Raw genomic sequence first — 23,053 nt, 5'->3', positions numbered from 1 at the left:
ATTTGGCATACTATGTATGTTCACAATGTAATTTACATTCCACAACATAGATTTATGCATTAGCAAGGGGGATGGTTGATGTAAAAAGGGGAGAAGTAAATTTTTTTAATTGAACAAGTTTACGACTTTAAGATTTCAAATGGAAGAAGAACACAAGGTTATGTACACTCACGCACTATTTTTATACACCTTTTTGTTGATGTCAAAAGGGGGAGAAAATTGAGGAGCAAAAATTGTAATGAGCAAAATTTTTTGGCAAAACTAATTGTGTAAAGGAGAAGAATAGAAAAAAAAAAAAAAGGGAAAAAATATCAGATCATTGGAGGAATCAGGCTAAATAACATGTGTATGAACATGAGCATTTCACTTGGAATCAAGCTAAACAATGTGTATGAACATAAGCATATTTCATTTATTTATTATTTAATGCATTATTTGAGGAAGAGCCTTGTTAGGCGTAACCCATTATGTATTTTTTGCTCGTGTATTTGTCATCATCAAAAAGGGGGAGATTGTAGACTCTACGAGTTCAATCCGATTTTGATAATGACAGATCACTTAGTATTTGATCCGTGCATTGAGATTGTGAATAGGAACTATATTAAGCATACACGGAAGGATAATAAGTTATGGAAGCCATAAAGAATAAAGTATACACAACTTGGCAGATCCATGGAACTCAAAGAGTGCAAGAATGAAGATGCAAACACCAAGTTCAAGAACGTCATGGGAATGGGTATTTAGAACTCATGTATTTACATTTTCATATGATCTAATTTGAGGCTTAACATATACCTTAAAATGACCTTAGGACTCATGCATTTCATGAACATCATTAGGGGACGTTCATGGACTTAGAAATAATTTTTAAAACCATGGAAAATATTTTTATAAAAGAGCCAAGAAAGAGAGCAAGGCATAATTTTAATTTAGAAAGAAAAAAATTCAGGAAATGGCCACTTCGATAGCCTAAACTCAACCTTAGTCGCCCGAAGAATTTCTTCAGAAGCCTGAAGATTAAGTTCAGTTGCCTGAATAATTAATGGTGAAACACAAAATCTGGCCGAGGCACTTCGGTCTCCTAAACATGTGATTTCAGTCGCCTGAAGTTATCACTTCAGGAGCCTGAACTCCACTTCAGTCGCCTGACATTGTATTCAAGTTGATTTTTTCAAAACACTAAGGAGCTTCAGTCGCCTGGGTTTGCGGGAAAACTTAAATATTTAATTTTTATTAAAAGAACTCGCGAGATATTTTTTGATCCAACGGTCGAGATCTATTCTAAAGGCAAGATCACTATATATATTGAATATCTAAACCCTAGTACGTAAGCTAAGACAAATGAGAGGAGAAGAGAACATTTTTATTGAAAGAGAATTGAGAAACTTGAGCTGATTGCTACACGATTGCCTACACTCCATTCTATATTTATCTTCCTTGAGCAAATCTACTCAGAAAACTAAAAGGGATCTCTCTTATACATCCTGATTTCAACTTGGTATTGAGGTTTGGTGATTCAAGTTATTATTTTACAGAGCTTCACATCTCATCACTTGTTATTGAATATCGTTAGAGAGTTTGATCTTGAGTGTTCCTAACTATATAGAGATTTTTCTTGACAAGTGTGTTACTTGAGAAAGTTATTTTTCCATTGATATATATATTTTTCAAAGAACTACTCATTTTGAAATCTATTGTTAAAATAAGCTGAGTGATAGAGAGTGAGTATACATACATATATATATATATATATATATATATATATACATATATATTATTTTGATAATCTCACTACTTGATAAAGGGTTTTATCATTGGTTAAATAGATTTGATTCAAGTGTGTGTTTTGTTAAATGATCTATTTTTTAGATATATTAACACTTGATTAAATATCCTTGGTATTTATAAATATTATTTTTATTGAGGGATATTTTTTGGAAAACAATATATTTAGTTTGTGATCTTTGAAAATCTTATTATATATATGTATGTATTGGCTTATTACAAAGATCATTGTGTGTTTGAATATTTGAAAGAAAGTTGTTGATTTTGATTGATCTAATATTCAAGACAAAGTTTTTGAATAAGTTCACATGAGATATATTTGTGCATTTTTACAAAGTGAACTAGAACCCTAATATTCTCCAAAGCATTTAAATATAACATTACTTGGGAGTTTTGGTTGGAAGGAAAATTGCATATTGAAGGATATCATTCATAAACGATTGTATCGTTTCATACATTCTAAGCTTCAAGTTTTGTCATATGTTTATGTATTAAGAATTTGAATTGTACTCACGAGCTTTGTTGGAAGCAACTTTGAGTGTTTTACAGATTTGATTGTATTCACGGTTCGGGATGTGAACCCGATTTGAGGAGAAAGCTGTACCTCTTGTAAGCAGCGGATTGTAAGGGAAGTTTCGTCCCAATTTAAGGAGCAGGGATTATTGTGGAATCCTTGAGTGGGTTGCTCAAGGCGAGGACATAGGTCGGGTTGGCTGAAAGTTGTAAAAACTGTGTTTGCATTCTCTCTTCCCTTATCTTTTTAATTTCCGCAACGCACATCACTACTTCCATTGCATGTATGCTTGTTGAATAATGTCACACGAACTTGATAAGTAATTGGTTAAATTTAGATATAGGGATTAAGTGGTGAATAAGTTTCAAAGAATTTCTAATGGCGTTGACAAAGTGGCACATGAACTCTTTAAGTGTCTCCTTTCCCCCTAGACAAGGCTAGTAAGATGAGACGAAGTTTTTACCATTTTTTGGCTACTAACAAAGTGCCCAACAAACTGTTGCTCCATTTCATAAAAGGATCCAATAGAGCCAGGCTTTAGGGTTCGATACCACAGCCTAGCATTCCCTTTTAGAGTGGCTGCAAATGCTTGACACATGATTGCATCAGGTGTGCCTTGCAATTGCATTGACACCCTAAAGGTGTCTAGGTGGTCCACAAGATTGGTCAAACCCTCATACCATTCAACACTTGGCATTTCGAAATTACTTGGCAAAGAGATCTCCATTACCTCTTTGGTAAAAGGAGGGTCCGAAGATTTAGCTGATGATTCCCCTATGGAGGGGTAGTTACATACTTCCTTCACCAGCTTTTCCAATTGGTCAATTTTTTCCTCCAGCTCGTGAAACCACTATTCATAGATGCCCACATCATTTGCATATTCTACCTTCTTTACTAGATCTAAGGCCTTCATAGCAATTTATTGTGGGGCAACTAGCTTCCTTTTTGACACTGCTTCTATCCGATTAGCCTCCAGAACATACTCCCCATGATCCTTTTTTTTATGCAAGATCATAGTGAACATGTCTTCTACCTTTTTCTGAAAGGCTAGAAAGTCACTTAGTGGCACACTTGGGTTATCTATTGGAGTGCAATGAATTTACAGGGGGTGATTGGTTTCCCCTAGCAAGTTCAAGCTTAGAGTTATGCAATATGGTCACGGTCAATGATAGAAAACCTCCCTAGGGTTCCCATAGACGGTGCTAACTGTTTCGGCCAAGAATTGAACTGCTTTTTGCTATTCCATCCTTCGATTGTGACCACCTGAGAATAATAAAAAAAGAATGGCTTGGAGGACCCGTGGTGTATTCTGGGGGATCACTTCGATGCCTAAGTTAGGAAATGGGAGGTTTAGATTGCAACAGTAAGTGAAGAGTGAATGAGAATGAGATGCTTAACTCCTCTTGAGATCCCCTTTTTATAGTAATAAAGGCAAACTCCCCTTCAACTTGACATTTATAAGCGTACCATTATGCTTAGGGGGTTATGGGTGACTCACGGTAGTTATGCAAGTCATCAATAGTAAATCTTGTAACAACATTTGGGGTTATGGATAACTTGAAAGCAGTTATATGAGACGTTAAATGCTGTCAAATGTTGGTCTTGCAGCTATCCGCCCCCATGGGCAAATCTATCAATTTTGGGTGTATCAATATTAACCATTTGATGTTAGTTTTTTTTTTTTTTTTCATAATGATGAAAATTTAAAAAATAGGTCAATGAATTTCCCCCATTGTTTAGACAATTTTTGATAAAAATTAAAAGTTGTCACCAAATATTCTCATGTCTCACTAAATCACTTATTTAGTCAATTAATTTTTACATAACATTTATTTAGATACCATTTAGATTAAACACATGTTTATTAGTCATTAAACTTCTTACCTCTTAAAACAATTTTTTGTATGAACATAGAAAATTTTTATAATAATAATAATAATAATAATAATAATATTAATATTAATAAGAGGAGAGATAAAGAGAAGAGAGATATCTTATACAAGGCCGGAGATATTTTGTAAAAGGCTATTTCCAAATCATCTGATAATTCCTCTCGCGATAGTGAAGTTTTTGATCCCATCCCCTTGTGGAGCAAGCATAGCCGAGCCATGTGAATTTCTATCTCATCGCTATTTATTTTCCTGCATCTTTTATAACATGTTATCAGCATGAGATTCTAACTATCTGAGATATTTCTTTAAATCTTATTTCATTTATTTCTTGTAAGTTTTACTCTACAAGAACATAATATTCTCCAAAAGTGAATATGCCTTTTAATGTTTATAGAGTACCAATGTCCAGAATAGATGGTAAGATAGTCCTCCTGAAGAGGCTATATATTTAAATATTTCTTCTATATATTTAATCTCTCAAAGAGATAGACCTCCTGAAAAGGCTATGTATCTAATCTCCAGAAGAGATGTTAAATATTTACCACATGAAGAGGGTATATTTTTAACCTCCCGAAAAGATGTCAAATTCAACTTCTTGAAGAGGTGAAACTTAATCCTCCAGATGAGGTGGTAAATTATTACCCAATTTAAAATTGTAAATTGGAAGCATACTGCTGAAGAGTACAAACTGAGAAAAATAATATAATGTTCCTTAAAAAACATATTTAAGTACCCCGGAGTGGTGGAAAGAATATTATATTATTATCTCAACTTTGTTTCATTTTTTACATTTTGTTTCCTAAATTGCCTTATTGTTATTAATATAATCAGATATCGAACCTAAGCAAAGTTAAATTTGTTTCATTTGATATCAAAGACAACAATTATTGATCATGGATTCTTGATGTTGATATCCATCTAAATGCAATGAACTTGGGAAGCACTATTTTAGATGAAAATACCACATCTCTGCAAGATTGTGCAAAAGTTATGATCTTCCTCTGTCATTATTTAGATGAAGAATTAAAAATTGAATACCTCACTATTAAAGACTCACTTATCTTATGAAAAAATTTAAAGGATAGATTTGACCGCAATAAAACTATGATTTTACCAAAAACTCGATATGAATGGTTGCACCTGAGGTTGCAATACTTTAAAACAATTAGCAAATATAACTCAGCTCTACATAAGATTAGCTTGAAGCTAAAATTATGTGGTGAAAATATCACTGATGAAGACATGCTAGAAAGTTTTTTTCTACTTTCCATCCACTAATGTGCTCCTGCATCAGCAATATATAGAGAAGAAATTTACTAATTTTTCCAAACTTATATCATGTCTTCTCTTCGTTGAGTAAAATAACGAGCTTTTGATGAAAAATCACCAAACTCATCAAACTGGTTCAACCCTATTCCCTAAAGTGAATATGAATACATCTTGCGGTTGAGGATGAGGTCGCAGGTATGATCGTGGCTGTAGTCGAAATAATCACTGGTATCGACGTGAGGTTACAATCCCCTAGAAGAGGGATGACCCCCAGAAGCAAACTAACAACCAAAATCAGTGAGTCAGACATCATGAAACTGAATGTTACAAATATGAAGGAAAAGGTTAATGGTCGCTTACTTGTCGTATGCCTAGGCACTTGGTAAATCTATACCAAGCCTTTATAAAAGAAAAGGAAAATAGTAAAGAAGTAGAAACAAATTTTGCTGATAATATTGTTCCAATATACCTTGATGTTGGACCATCCAACTCTATTTATCTTGATGTTGCTAATTTCCTTGTAAATCAAGATGAAAATAATGATGTAATATTTTAAGATATAAAGTAAGTAATATTGTATTTTGATTTTAATAAATAAGTTATCATATTTATTGTTACTATGATCAATTATAATAATGAGTTTTTAAAATATGTGTTGTAGTGTGAATTGTCTTAAAGCTTTGATCGATTCTAAGATTTCTTTGGAAGAAGTTTGTTTAACTGACAGTGCTACAACACACAAAATTCTTCAAGAAAGGAAATATTTACATTACTTGAATATATCTTTAACAAATGTTAATACATTATCTAGTTCTAAAAAATTGATGAAAGGCTCTAGAAGAGCATTAATATAAAGTTACCCAATGGTACTCTGTTACAAATTGATGAAACTTTATATTTCAGTAGATTAGGAATAAATATGTTAACCTTTAAAAATTTAAGACTTAATAGATATCACATTGAAACTACAAATGAAGGCAGTAATGAATTTCTTTATATTACTTCTATTGTTTCTCGGAAGAAACAAATTTTAGAAAAACTATCAACTTTATCTTCTAGATTGTATTATACAAAGATTAAGGCAACTGAATCATATAATGTCTGGCACCAGAAGAGCAATGACCCAAAGTTATTTACACTTTGGTATAATCGTCTTGGACATCCTGAAGATGTAATGATGCGAAGAATCATTAAGAATTCACGTATACTGCTTGATTTAAAAGGAATTAATTGTCAAACAATCTATTTCAAAAGTAAGTCTTGAATCTCCCAGTTTCTTACAAAGAATTCATGGTTATATATGTAGACCAATACATCCACCATCTGAACCATTTAGATACTTTATAGTCTTAATTGATGCATCTACTAGAAGGTCACATGTTTCTATGCTTATAATAATCTTTCACCCATGCAATTAGTTTCTGGACAACAACTTGATATTTCTTATTTAAGAACTTTTGGGTGTGCAGTATATGCTCTAATTGCCCATCCTTGAAGAACTAATCTGGGTCCTTAATGTAAGGTTGGTATCTATGTTGGTTTTGATTCCCCTTCTATTATTAGATATCTTGAACTTTTAATAATTGATTTGTTTAAAGCACATTTTCAAAATTGTCATTTTGATGAAACAGTATTCCCTACATTAGGGGGAGCAAAATCAATGCATGAAGCACAACATGAGAACACATGAAATACCATGAGTTTATCTCATTTAGATTCTCACACAAATCAAAGTGAACTTTAAGTTCAGAACATTATTCATTTGCAAGGGATTGCAAATCAATTACCAGATTCTTTTGCAGATACTGAGGCCATATAAAATCTCATATACCTGCTGCAAATATTCTAGCACGTATTGATGTCCCTGAAGTACAACAACAAGCTAAAGAACCTAAACCCCAAGTTAAGCATGGAAGGTCTTTTGGTACAAAAGATAAAACTCCTAGAAGGAGAAAATTGAAATCTGAAAAACATTCCAAAAGAGCTCACAGAGGTGGATAATCCATTCGACATTTACAAATTCATTTCTCCTAAAAATGAAATCACTATTATGCAATATCCTAAAGAGGATCCTCTTGAAGACGAATCTCCTGAAGAGAAAACTTATAAAGAGACATCCCTTGAAAATGGACGTGTACTTGAAAATAATAATGAGATCTCAATTCATTAGATAGGAAACATTTGGGATAGAAATAAAGTTGTTGTCAACAACATATTTGCATATGCAGTAGCTACTGACATTACCAGTAGTAATGAGGATCCTGAATCTAAATTTGTCAATGAATGTCGATATAGAAGTGATTGACCAGAATGAAAAGAGACTATCACATTGGAATTAAACTTTATATCACAGATGAATATTTGTGTGCAGTCGTTGAACGACTGAGCATGCATCTTATGGATGTAGTAAAAACATACCTATATGGATCATTGGATAATGAAATTTATATGAAAACCCCTGAAGGATTTAAAATGCCTAAAGCAAAACCCATAAATTTATATTCAATTAAACTTCAACATTCTTTATCTGGATTAAAGCAATCTAGACGCATGTGATACAATCGATTAAGTGAGTACCTTGTGAAAGAAGGATTCATGAATGATCCAATTTCTCCATACATTTTTATTAGAAGATCAGAATCTAGATTTGCTATAATTGTTGTTTATGTTGATGATTTAAATTTAGTTGGGACTCCTAAAGAGATCACTAAAGCTGCTAATTATTTAATGGCATAATTTGAAATGAAAGATTTAGGAAAGACAAAATATTATCTTGGCCTACAGATTGAACATGTAAATAGTGAAATTCTTGTTCATCAATCTAAATATACTGAAAAGATATTAAAGCAATTCTATATTGTCAAATTTCATCCTTTGGGATCTTCAATGATGGTGCGATCACTTGATGTCAAGAATGATCCATTTCGACCTCATGATGAGGGGAAGGAATTACTTGGTCCTGAAGTCTCATATTTAAGTGTTATCAGCTCTTTAATGTATCTGACCAATTATACAAAACCCAACATTGCATTTACTGTTAATCTACTAGCAAGATATAGTTCTCACTAAAAAAAACACTGGTTTTTAGTGATAAAAGTAGTAGTGACGGATTCAATTTCATCACTAAAAGTGGGTATTAGTGACTGATTTTAAGAACCATTACTAATAGTGTAAGCATTAGTGATGGTTTTAGCAACCACCACTAATTTGACACTATTAGTGACGATTTCAAAACCGTCACTAATAATTTCGTTACTAAAAACTGATTTTCCCACTCAATCTATCGCAGGAAACCATTTTTCATACAGAAAGTATCCCGGAAAAATATTAGTGATGATTCTTTGCATATTAGTGACAAATTGAATCTATCACTAAAAGTCAATTATTAGTGACGATTAAATAACCATCACTACTATTATTGTATTAATAAATAAAAATAATTTATTTAACACTATTAGTAACGGTTAGAGGATTTGTCACTGATAGTTTTTTATTTAAAAAAATATAACAATAATTTATTTAATACTATTAGTGACGGTTCAGAGGATTCGTCACTAATAGCCAATTATTAGTGACGGTTTTTAAAAACATCACTAATAGTTTTTTATTTAAAAATATATGAAAATAATTTATTTAACCATATTAATGACGGTTCCCAGGATTCGTCGCTATTAGTCTATTATTAGTGATGGTTTATGAAACCGTCACTATAGTGCTTTGATTTTAAAAATATAAAAATAATTTAGTTAAGAATATTAGTGACTGTTTAGAGCATTCTGCATTAATAATAGGGTATTATTGATAGTTTAGAGGATTCGTCACTAATAATCTAGTATTAGTGACAGTTTAAAAAACAGTTTTTTAAACTGTCACTAATACTCTAACCTATTAAATTTACCTTCTCCATGCGATTTCCCAATCTGCTTCCATTTTCCCTCGCATTTCTCCCTCTTTTCCCTCCTCCCTCCTTTCTCAATCTCTCAGGTCGAACCCCCCCCCCCCTCTTGAAAATGTTATTAATGTAATACTCAACATGATTTGCTTAGATTTTTTGTCAGCATTTCATGGGTTTTTTTGCATGCTTTAAAAATCAACAATTATTATGCTGAGCCCATGCTACGTTCTTGTAGGGTCTCAATCAGTTCCTAGTTTACTCAAGTAGAAGGTTGGGTTTTGTCAGCACCCAGGGTGCGTATGTTTTTCATTTAAATGAAATACTGAAATAGATTGTAAAATTGTTTTAGTTGTACGTACAAATTGAATTTTAACTTGACCTTCCCTTGCATGGAATGTTGAGCTTGGTTTTGTATCATATTTGATCTTATTTTGTTTTATTGCAGTTGAAAGTAGGAAATGGGGAGGATTTCTTCCTTCGAAATGGGAGATGGAATTTCAACAATAAGGTGCTTCTCCTTATGTTTTATCATAATAGGATCTTAGTTCAACTGATCTCATAATATTCTTTGTGCTTTGTTTTAGAAACTAGTGGAGCAAGTAAAGATTGAACATTGGGCTTGTGTAAATTTCTCAGCTTGATGTAATATTTGTGGTCTTGTGAGAGATCTAATCAAATGTGGAGAAATGAAAGGAATTGTAAGTTTTATATTATGTTTTCTGCAATATAAGAGTGGAGATTAATGGAAGTTCTTTGTCATGTGTTCTGTAGGTCATTGAACCTACATTCGATGTATTTGAAGAGAACCCTCAGTCTAGACGGGCTCCACGTATTGTTAGAGTGGAGAAAATGTTTGAAGACATACAATATAAACTTCCTGGAGCTCCAAAGTTGCTTCTTTGCCTTCTTCCAGATAGGAAGAACTCCGATCTTTATGGTTGTGGCTAGTTTATTTTGTATTTATAAAGTTAATTTTTGGTTGGTGCTAATGAATCTATCTAATGTTTAAGGTCTTTGGAAGCGAAAGAATCTTGCTGATTTTGGAATTTTCACTTAATGCATTGCTCCTACTAGAGTTAACAACCAGTATCTTACAAATGTTTTGCTCAAGATCAATGCTAAGGTGTATACTTCATTAATTTGTGATTTTTAATTATGCAATTGAGCTAGTTTGAGAGATCTTTTGAAACTGTTCATGGAATTAAGATGATTACAATTCAGAGCTTGTCCTAGTTTTATGGGACCAGAGCCCATACACATCATATTAATTATATTGCTTATTCCCCCAATGAATTTCTTGTACTTTCACCATATGAGAAAGCTAGTTCCAGCTTCTTTGAGACGGACTTTGTAGTATTGTGCAAAGGTTTCACGGAAGCATTACTCATTTTTAGTTTTAGCTTCTTGAATGAATCAGGTCGATCATTATTGACTTTTTGTGTCCGATCCCTGGTTTTGATAATGACAAATTGTATGTTACTAATGTGTGTGCGTAGTACTTGAACAGGTCATTAATTATGAACACACACATGAGAAAGGATTGATGGAAGCCCGAAAGACAAAACAATTCTATCGTCTAGTGTATTTCATGACCAAAGGAGCAAAAGAAGAAGAAGACAATTATTTTTATTTGTAATTGTATTTAGTTTTTCTATTTGGGTATGTAATAATTATTTCAAAGGTTTGTAATAATTTATGCATATCATGCATAATAGGACTATAAGCTCAATAAGGACCATAGGAATAATCAAAGGCCATAGATAGTCTTTAGGGCGGTCGACCAACACCATGTTTTTTAGGCTTAGTCAAAGAGCCTTGACCTTAAAGAGACCCTAAGTCCCTACACTTTACTTAAGGAAAATAACAGGGGTAAAAATATAAGCTAGGTTGAAAATTGAAATGTATTCATGCAACCGAACCTTGGCATTGAAAACGCCTCAGTTGACCGAACATAGGAAAAGTCAAAATGTTGACCTAACTTCAGGCAACCAATCTTATTTGAACTAAACGTCCATGGTCAACCGAACCCAAGTCTTGACTTTTCCCAACATCCTCAGGCGCTCGGACTTCAAGTTCATTTTGAAATCGGGTGATCGAATATTGAAGTTCAGCAGATAGAACTTCTAATCAGGTGACTGAACCTCGAGCAGGTTGGAAAAGAGCCTAGTTCAACCACTCAAACCCGTCCATGGGCACTCGAACTTCAAAAATTCCTTTTTTTCTTATGTGTCAGTTTGGGCGACCGAAGCTATGGCTTGTTCGACCGAAACTCTCAAGTTGGCCTATTTTTACTACAGGTTATTAAGGGTAAAACATGGTTATTTTGGGTTAAACTTGTTTAAAACATTTTTAATTATTCCCTCTATATCCTAAAGGCCATATTTTTAGTGAAAGCTATATATATGCCTTCATTTGCAAAAATTAGAGAGTGATTAGAGATTAGATTAAAATTTTTTCTCTCTAAAATTCCTTTCCCCATTCAAGCCTATATACCTCACATATACTCATTTCCTTGCAAAATCTTATTGAGTGAGAGTATCTTTGAGATCACCCACACTTCCTATACAAGCTTATATTCTTTTATTTGTGATTATTTGTTGATTTTATTGAGAGTTAAGCTGAAGAGTTTTTCCCTCATGATTTAATCAATAAATTCATTTTGTGAGTCTTTGACTCTTGAGGTTGTCTTGTGTTTTGAAGAAAAATATTGACAAATTTTGTTTTCAAAATATCTCATGCGCTTGGTTTTTGAAAATCATTTTCAAGATTTTTGATTGTGTGGTTATGATCTTTGATATTGCACATTGTGATTGAAATTGTTATTTGATTCAAAGATCACTAACACATACACTCTCACACTTTCATTGCATATTGACATAATATTGAGAGTAGATTGACTTATCTTCACTAAGCTTATAGATCTTATCATATTAAAGTGCATTAGTTATTGCTTGTGCATATCAGTACAAATCTGCTTGCATTAGAAGCATCTTTATTTGTACAAAAAATTTATATTCATTGTGGTATTCCAGGCATGGCCTAAGGGGGTGTTGATATAGCCCGTAAGAATTGATAGGGCCTTCTCCGCCCTACAAGGAGAGTTTGTAAAGGTTAAGGTCAGCCTTTAAAAGTTGATCCGATCGTAACTGGTGCTGATCCACTCGTTAAGTGAGCATTAGTGAAATCCTTGGGCTTGCGAGCCCAGGCGGGGACGTAGGCAGTATTGGTCGAACCCCAATAGCATATTGTGTGTCTACTTTATAATTTTTTGATTTATCTACTACACATGTATGTTATTTTCATTAGACTGTGAATGCTGCGCATGATTTAATTTTCGTATATTATATTTTCCTATGCATTTGGGATTGTATAGACAGACTCTAGGTTGTGTTATACTGCTGCTGGACATTGAACCTAGGACAAAATTTTTAATACCCAATTCACACCCGCTCTTGGGAATACACCAATTCCAACAATCATGAAAATCTTTTCTCACTTTTCCTAGCTAATATATAGAAGTAACTACTTTCAAATGTGAAGGAAAGATCTATATGTCCGGATGGACTAAGATTATTGTTCTTAACATAGTGGGTGGAAAAATTTTGGGAGAAATGTCATTGATAGTGAACCAGGCATATATACGGATTACCAGGAGCTAGTCGTATGAGTGGAGGAATTCAAATTTGGTATCAGCCGCAATTAATTAAGCCGGAATGAGATTCATTCTATAACAGCCATGTCGGTGCATGCGTAGGTGGGTTGCTCGTGAAGATGATTACAATTTAGATGGGCCAGTGTGAGACTATCTTCATAGCATATGGACAGATAGGAACTGTTGCTGATATATATTGTCCAGGAAGAAAGACCGTCAATAATAGTCTTCATATTCATTACAGCTTTCATCAACCGCCACTAATCATTTAGCTTAGTTAAGTAGCTAATTAATATGCTAATTTTATTATTAATAAAATTAATAAAATATAAATTAGTGACTACATGGTTTTCAAAACACTTCAGAGTAGCTTTAAGCATTAATTTATATTTAAATTTGTGATTAATTATTAATTCGGTTAACCAAACTGATAATTGATGAACCAAAAATTGTTAAAATCGTAACTGATTAATTGAACAGAACCTATTTATTGACTGTACCGAATTGATCGAAATTGGTCACTTAATTCAATGATTTCTCGTTTTCTATAATTATACATGCTCACCCCTAATTGGTACAACATTTTTAATTTTAATTTTAAATGACAAACTATTAGTGACGGTTTAGGAGAATTGTCTCTAATAATAGACTATTAGTGATAGTTTTAAGAGTTTTAGTGACATTAATAGTCTGGTTAAAATCCCCAAATCCCTACGCTATCCCTCATTTCTTTCCCTCGCCCCTTTCTTTCCCTCCCTCGGTTGCCCCTTTCTTTCTCTCCCTCGGTTGCTCGCCGTTGCTTGCCAAACCTCCTCCCCCCGCCGCCGCTTGCTGAATCTCGCCGTTGTTGCTTGCCAAACCGTGTGTGTACGTGGTACCTGCGTCTGTCCGTGTCTGTGGGTGTGTCTCTGCGTGTGGGTGTGTGATCGTGTGTGTGTGTGGGTTTGAATGTGTCTAGGTGTGTTTGCAAGGGTGTGTAAGTGTGTGTGTGTGTGTGTGTGTGTGTATGGATGTGAGTGTGTGTGGATGTGTCTGCATGGGCATGTGAGTGTGTGTGTGGGTCTAAGTACTGTGGTAGCCTACTACAATTTGAATCCTAATCCCCCTAAATTGTTACATATAATTTTTATGTTGTTTGAAAGTGTTGTATAATTCTATTAGAAATTCAAGATTGAAGGATATAATTAAATTAATTATTTCGTAAGTAGTTTAAATTTCAGTTTTATTTGATTCTTATTTATGTTGTATTTGTTTATGTAAATTTTTGATTTATTTGATTTTTGTTTTGGGCATTATTATATGTCATCGTATTTTATATTTTTATAGTTATTGTATATTCATTATTATTGTTATTATTGTTTGTATGTTTTATATCGATTATCGTTATTGTAAATTTCAGTATTAGTTAGTATTCCTTATGAGTTTCGAAACAATTATAGATGGTGAGAGGCAATTTTGTTCTTTTCCTCTTAATACATGCCTCCTTCCATATATAGGAAACAAGAACAAAGAAACCAAAATCCAACTAATGATGTTGCATGCTAGTTAATTGAACATATTGAGAACTGCATTTCATATTTTCATTGAAGCTTAGACCCGTTCAAGAATGGTTACTATACATTCATGCCTCATCATACATGTAGGACAAATCAATTAATGAAATTCAATTGATTATTAGTCATACTATGTAGACTAATAATCAATTGACCATGTTCATTATTAATTTGTTTCATTTACGATTAGTGATGTTTGTATTTCAACCATTCTTGAATTGTCCAATGTGGATAGTTTAGGAAGTTGTATTTACATTTTCTTCATCGTTCACGCTTTCTTCATTGTCATTATATATTTTGAGCGCGTCTCTACTTGTGTTCTCTGGGTGCATAGTGGGGTGTCGTGACAATTTTTTAGTGATGGAACATCTAGCAACATGTTCACTTCCCCCATCTCGTGTACTTGGATAGCCATGGGGAGATGCTGCCGAAATTTAGAATGACTATAATGAAGGAATTTGAGTGATTGACTGCAATGCAAATACAATATTCCTGAATGGGATAGAATTCGTACCCTTTAGACGAAAGGTGGTTGATTTTAGGATTCACGATGCATGCGGTATAAACATTATTTTGATAATGTAATCAACAACATTTGCTTGAACATATTATAGGGTTGTTAATGAACATGGATAAGAGTTTGATGAATGCTCGAGGTAAGTTTTTAGATGAATACGTGAAAAGGGTACATGATTTCATAGAGTTCGTGCATCCTCGTGCAAACAAAGCTAGTAGAATATGGCGTCCTTGCAAGAAATGCCAAAACATAACATTCAAAGACATTGATTTGGCTCGTAAACATATATTACACTTCAGAATGGAGAAAAGCTATACAACATGGTCTTCCACAGTGAAGATTACGCAGTTCAAAATGATGATGAAGAAGATAAAGTTGGGGGGGGGGGCAAATATAGTAGGTGGTGATACATGGTCGAAAAGGTTGATTAAAATGTTAGGTGACTTGCAAAAGGGGATTGTAGTGGACACGGATGACATCAATGTCTCACATAATGGTGACAAATCTACTTCAGCAGGTGCCATACCTTATGATCCTAGTACGTTAAATTGACTCAGTAAACCATTTGCTAATATCATGAGGGATGCACGAGTGCTCCTATATCCAAACTATACAAAGTTCTCAAAATTGGAGTTTCAGATTAAGTTGTTTCATACAAGGACAATGCATGGATTATCTTAGAGCGTATTCAACATGCATAAATCTCATTTAGGTGGCATTGCCTTATGGTGAAACACTTTCGAAGTCCTTTTATGGGGCGAAGACATACATGCATGAATTGGGCCTCGGTTACACTCCAATAAATGCTTGTAGGTATAATTGTGCACTTTTTTATGGTAAACTTGAAAATGCGAATGAGTGCCCAGAATGTGATGAACCAAGGTATAAAACTAATTAGAAGAAGGGTAAAAAGATTCCCCAAAATGTTTTGCAATATTGTCCATTAATACCGTGTCTACAACGATTGTACATGTGAAAATTCATGACTTTCACGTCCTTCTACAATGAGTTCTACCCCGTTTTCCTTCATAGACACTTGATTGAAGATGTTTGCTCAGTACTAATTAAGCTAGGGATCTTCTTCCAATAGTTGTGATCCAAAAAAAATGAGCGTAAACGTACTAGCATGGTTAGAGGATGACATTGTGATCATACTATGAAAGATAGAGAAAATATTTCCACCAGCATTCTTCGATGTGATAGTCCACCTAGCCATCCATTTACTAAGGGAGGCCATAATTGGAGGACTGGTGCAATATCGTTGGATGTATCCTGTTGAGAGGTAAATTATAAAGTCCTACAATGTTCACGTGATTTCCTTTTTTTTTTTTTTTTTTTTGGCATACAAGTCACTAATGTTATGTAAAATGCACAGGTTCTTGTCCACTTTGAAGGGGTATGTGCACAAGAAGGCACGACCGGAAGGTTCAATCATTGAGGCATGCATTGACAGTGAATGTCTTGCATTTTGCTTAATATATCTACAAGATATTGACACAATGTTCACTCGTGAGGAGTGAAATGCAAAATTTCATGCTATTAATGCCGAAGATGAAGAACCGAGGAGCTCTATATTTAAGGAAATATTTGGCTGTTTGGTCCATGGGTTTACGATTTCATTGATATTGACGACCTACAAAAGGCTCATTTTTACGTCCTTAATATTTGTGATGAAATTGTTTCATATATCGAGTACGTGGTTCCAAACTCCTTACTTTGCATTGTATTTACATACGCATATATATACTTAGTTGACATTAACATGTACTATTGTTGCATATAATGAACATAAAACTGAACTTCTAACCCAAAATGAAAGGAATGTTGATGAAAGACATAAGAAGGAATTTGTCCATTGGTTTGGGAGCCGTGAAAGTAACAAATTTTATGTGAGTTCGAAGCATTGTACATTTTCAATATGAACGATTTGTGAAATATAAAATCCTTTTTAATTAATAGATAAAATTCATGTACTACAATAAAGAACCAACAGCAAGTAAAGATTTGTACGCGTTGGCATGTGACCTCGATCAATGAGTTAACCACTACAGCAATTGCATTGTCAACGACTTACGATTTCATACGAAGTCTCTCAAAGTGTATAGAAGAACCCATAATTGTGGGGTTGTGGTGCTAGGCACAGAAGGAGATGAGGAAATTGACTACTTTGGTGTATTGGATGACATTACAGAGCTTCATTATGAAGCCAACGGACTCGTCCACATGTTCAAGTGTACCTGGTGGGACATTAGCAATAAAAATACTGGGATAAACACGGATGCCTACTTTACATGTGTCAATTTTAGTAAGACATGGTATCAAAATGACCCTTATGTGCTAGTGACGCAGGCAGAACAAGTCTTCTACCTTAAGGATACAAAATTGAAGGGTGAATGGCATGTGACCCAAAACATTCCTCCCCAAAGTTTGTATGCTATTACAGAAGTTGCAGATGCGGAGAAGAGTGTCAGCGAGGATGCTTTCTAGGATAATGATCCATCTGTTAGTGCAGTAACACAATCTGCTGTTAACGTTGTTGAGGAAGGAGCCGATCCTATACCATTGAGTAGGGTTGGTGCCACGGCCGAACTCGTACGGACTGCTGACATTGGAATTGAACCTGATGAATACATTGACTTCATCGAAAATGATGAAACTGATGGGGAAGATGAAACTTTGGTTGATTATTGTAGTGAAGAGGAAGGCATATTAGAAAGTGAGGATGGTATTGATATTGAGGACATATAAAGGGGTAAGCATGTAATGTTTGTCACAATGTATGTGACATGTAAATAACTGAAAATATATTTATTATGCATCAATCTAATATCAAATCATGTTATATTTTCTTGTGTATTATTTTGCACACATGGCACCAGGAGGTCGTCATCTTCGAGTTACGTCTAGGCTCTTAACTGGATCGTCCCTCGAGGTTGATCCGACGTCTTTGAGACCGGCGGAGGACATCGGTCCTTATGCGGCACCATCTAAGTCCTCAGGACCCTTGCCCGAGGATGTTGATCCACCAGCTAGGCATCACACAACCAGGGTGAGTTACCCACCATGATGAGCAGCGTTGGTAAGGTTACGAGTATTTGATTTAGAATAATATATTTATGGTTGTACACGTTAATGATAACAATATTGTTCGAAATTAACTCTTATTGCAACATCGATGTTGTCAGAAACACATACGATGAGGTCAGGTCATGGTGCAGCAAAGAACACGGTCTTGAAAAATCACCTAGAGAGGAATGGGGGGCAGCGGATCCGGATCGATATCCTTCCAAGATTCACAGCCTCGCTAAACGATTGGTGCATGAGTTGGACATGAGAGATTGACATTATATGCTGAAAATATGCTCTAGTCACCTACTTTAGATGGCCAAATGTGACAGAGGTGCAACGCTTGGTTCTATACGAGCACATCTTGGTAAGTAACTCTAAACCATTTCTTTCACTTTTAATATACTACACAATTAACTGTCAAACATTCTATATGTATTTCATATGCAGGTAAAGTTTGATATGGACATTTTCAATGTTGACTATGTCAAAAAGGCGGTGAACACTCAAATGTGCGGTCGGTTCAAGAGTTTTCGCACTGAAATGCGTAAGAATTTTAAGGCGATGGGAGATCAGGAAGAGGCTCACCCATTCGATACGATCTCCCTGGATGATTGGGAGGTGGTGTGTCACCATATCTGCGACTTGGCCTATCAGGTGAGGTGTTTGTATTGTTATAACTGCTTTGTCATATTGATGTCGCTAATTAATGAAAATTCATTTTTTCTTTTTAGTAAGCTATCTATAACAAAAATTCCAAGAACCGCAGCAAACTAGAGACGACGCATTGCGGTGGGTCGAAACTGTTCGTCAGGCATCGAAGGGTCATTTCTATATTTATATGTATAATCATTACCTGACAAGTGTTATTTATGTTTACACCAAACCTAATTAATATCAATTATGTTTTACATAATAATGTAGTGTGATCCCAAGACTGGTGACCTGGAGCCGACGCCGGATCTTTATCAGAGGACATATTAGAGACCGTCGGGGGAGTGGTGCCCGGGTGTGGAGAGGAAACATGTACGTCAAATATATTATTTAGTTCATTATTTTATTCAAAACTTCAAATTTGCATTCTTATTTCTTCATTTTATACATTTTTATGACTGAAAATAGGCGAGGATGGTCGAGCTGAAGAATGCACCTGTTCCAAAGGGGATTGAGCCAGTTTCAGATGATGACATCTACAGGCAGGTGCTTGGGGAATGTGCGGGGGGCTGGTTGAATGGCGTTGGCAGTGGATACATTGCCCTAACATCAGCATCTACTTTGACCGCGACGTCTAGTACCGAGCTTGATCGAGGGCATAGGGAAGCCGAATCTCAAAGGGAGGATATGGTTCTCCGAGTGCAGATGATGGAAATGGGGAACCATCATCTTAAAGGAGAGGTGTCCACTTGGCAAGCGAAGGTGTCTATCGTCCAAGTGGAGATGGAAGCAATGAAGAACTGGCAAGCACAGATGGAACAAATGTTGTGCCAATCTCATCCAGATGCTGCAGGTGCCTCATCCTCTCATTTGATCAGGTGTACTCAGTATGCGGTACGGAAATTTGTGTTGGGAGTTTTGAAATTGAGTTGTTCTAAATTACACAGTGTAATTATGCAGTTATATTTTCATATTTTATTATATATATTTTGTATGCAATGAATTAAGAGAAGCTTTTTCCCTACTTAGAAGTAAAGTTAGAATAAAAACAAACTACTTAGTACATTTAGTTCATTTTAAGCACTTAGGTGTCCAAATTGAGCATACAAGGTCCAAACTAAATGTGGTCATTTTCAACACATCCACCACATCGAACTGGACATATCGGATTTGATGGTCCCCATAAACTCCATTCCAATTGAAAATTATACGCTTAGAGACGAATTTAGTACACTCAGTTCATTTTTAAGCACTTAAATGTCCAAATCAAGCATACAAGGTTTAAATCGAGCGTGGTCAGTCCCGAAACATCTATCACATCAAACTGGATGTGCCGGATTTGATGGTCCCTAAAAAATGCTACCCAAAAGCTTTTTCCCTACTTAGAAGCAAAGTTAGAATATAAACAAACTACTTAGTAAACTTAGTTCACTTTAAGCACTTAGATGTCCAAATTGGGAATACGAGATCCAAACCGAGCGTGGTCAGTTTCGACACGTCTGTCACATCAAATTGGACCTGTCGGATCTGACGGTCCCCAAAAACTCCTTCCCGAAAGCTTTTTCCCGTCTTAGAAAAAAAGTTAGAATAGAAACAAACTACTTAGTAAACTTAGTTCATTTTAAGCACTTAGGTGTCCAAATCAGGCATACGAGGTCCCAATCGAGCCTTGTCAGTCCTGACATATCCGTCACATCGAACTAGATGTGCCAGATTTGATGGTCCCCAAAAACTTCGTGCCAATTGAAAATTATACGCTTAGAGGTGAACTTAGTACACTTATTTGAATTTAACCACCCATGTGTCCAACTCGGGCATTCGAGGTCCAAACTGAGTTCAGTCAGTTCCGAAACATCCATTACATCGAAATAGACATGTTGGATTTAATGGTCCCCACAAAATCCATGCCAATTAAAAATTATATGCTTAGAGGAAAACTTAGTACGCTTAGTTCATTTTTAAGCACTCAGGTGTCCAAATCGGGCATACAAGGTCTAAATCAAGCATGGTCAGTCCCGACATGTCCGTCACATCGAACTAGACGTGTTGGATCTGACGGTTCTCAAAAACTCCATGCCAATTGAAAATTATATGTTTAGAGGCGAACTTAGTACACTTAGTTATATTTAAAAACCCATGTGTCCAAATTGGGCATTAGAGGTCCAAACTGAGTTCGATCAATCCCAAAACGTCCATCACATCGAACTGGACATGTCGGATCTGACATTCCCCATAAACTCCATGCTAATTGAAAATTATATGCTTAGAGACGAACTTAGTAAACTTAGTTCATTTCTAAGCACTCAGCTGTCCAAATCGGGCATACGAGGTCCAAACCAAGTGTGGTTAGTCCTGACACGTCCATCACATTGAATTGGACGTGCCAAATCTGACAGTCCCCAAAAACTCCTTCCCGAAAGCTTTTTCCCCACTTAGAAGTAAAGTTAGAATAGAAACAAACTATTTAGTAAACTTAGTTCATTTTAAGCACTTAGGTATCCAAATCAGTCATACGAGCTCCAAACCGAGCGTGATTAGTCCCGACACGTCCGTCACATCAAATGGGACGTGCCGAATTTGACGGTCATCAAAAAATCCATGCCAATTAAAAATTATACGCTTAGAGGCAAACTTAGTGCACTTAGTTGAATTTAACAACCCATGTGTCCAATTCGGGACTTCGAGGTCCAAACTAAGTTTGGTCAATATCGACACGTTCATCACATCAAACTGGACATGTTAGATCTGATGGTCCCCAAAAACTCCTCCCCAAGAGCTTTTTTTCCCCTTAAAAGTAAAGTTATAATACAAACAAACTACTTAGTAAACTAAGCTTACAATTCAGTCATATGAGGTCCAAACCGAGTGAGCTAACTTTCGACTGATCAAATTTAGTTATTTTACAATTGTATCATTTTTTTTCCACTATGTCTGATTGTCCGATCATTTTTGTATAAAATGATATTTAATTATAGTATATACATATATGTTTAAATATTGTATACTAATTTCTTGTATAATTATGATTTTGTAGGGCTTGCGGCTGCAGACCACTATGACGATGATAGACACTACAGTCGGGTCGATGCACTACAACTTTAATTTAGAATTTTATTATATTCTGAACTTTCTAAATAGAATTATTTTTTATTTTTTAATTTGAATTTACATTCGTATACATGTATTTGAATTTTGAATAATTTTTGAATGTTTAAGTAATTCTGGTTTAATTTTATGTATGCTAATGTAATTATGGGTTTTTACAGGAATTTAAAAAAAAAATTCAAAGTATTAGGGACAGTTTACAAAACTGTTACTAATAATAGCAAGAATGAACTTTTAGTGACGGTTTATTTATCGTCACTAAAAGTTTAAAACCATCACTATAGAATCACCATTTTCTACGTTCAATTTTGTCACAAAAGGCACAATATTAGTAATAGTTTTATAATTGTTACTAATATTATATTATTAGTGACGGTTCTAGTAACCGTCACTAAAAGCGTAACATTAGTGACGGTTTATTAAGCGTCACTAATAGTGTCATATTAGTGACAATTATTAAATCCGTCACTAATACTTGCTCTTTAATGACGAATTTGATCCGACCATATGTATAATTTATAGTCACGGTCGTAGTCTATTAGTGATGATACTTTTTTTTCCTGTTACTAATACTCCACTATTAGTGATGATTTGAATATTTCGTCACTAATAAGTATAAGTATTCGCAAATATGGTGACAAAGCTGGAATCGTCACTAATACCGACAAAACTGTGTCTAATAATATTAGTGACAATTTTTTGATTATTAGTGACGATTTAAAACTATTACTAATAACTTTTTTTCTTGTAGTGTCTGCTCTTACTCGGAGACATTGGAATAAAATTAAACACATTCTACGCTATTTGAGAAGTACATCTGATTTGAGTCTATTCTACTTATTTGATTTCAAGTTTCAATTAGTAGGATTTGCAGATGCTGGATATTTAGCTTATCCTCACAATGTTAAATCTTAAACTAGATATGTATTTCTTTACAGAAAAAACTATTATATCTTGGAAATCAATAAAGCAAACGATTACAACATCCTCCAATCATTCTGAAATACTAGTTATCCATGAAACTAGTAGAGAATACGTGTGATTCAGATCAATGATTTCTCATATCTAAGCAAATTGTGGTATTTAATCAATCAAAGATATTTCAACAATTTTATATAAAGATAACACTGCATGTATAGCTTAACTAAGAG

This window comes from Malania oleifera, chromosome 3, assembly GCF_029873635.1.
Source record: "Malania oleifera isolate guangnan ecotype guangnan chromosome 3, ASM2987363v1, whole genome shotgun sequence".
NCBI classification, from domain to species: domain Eukaryota; kingdom Viridiplantae; phylum Streptophyta; class Magnoliopsida; order Santalales; family Ximeniaceae; genus Malania; species Malania oleifera.
This window is presented reverse-complemented; position numbering follows the sequence as displayed.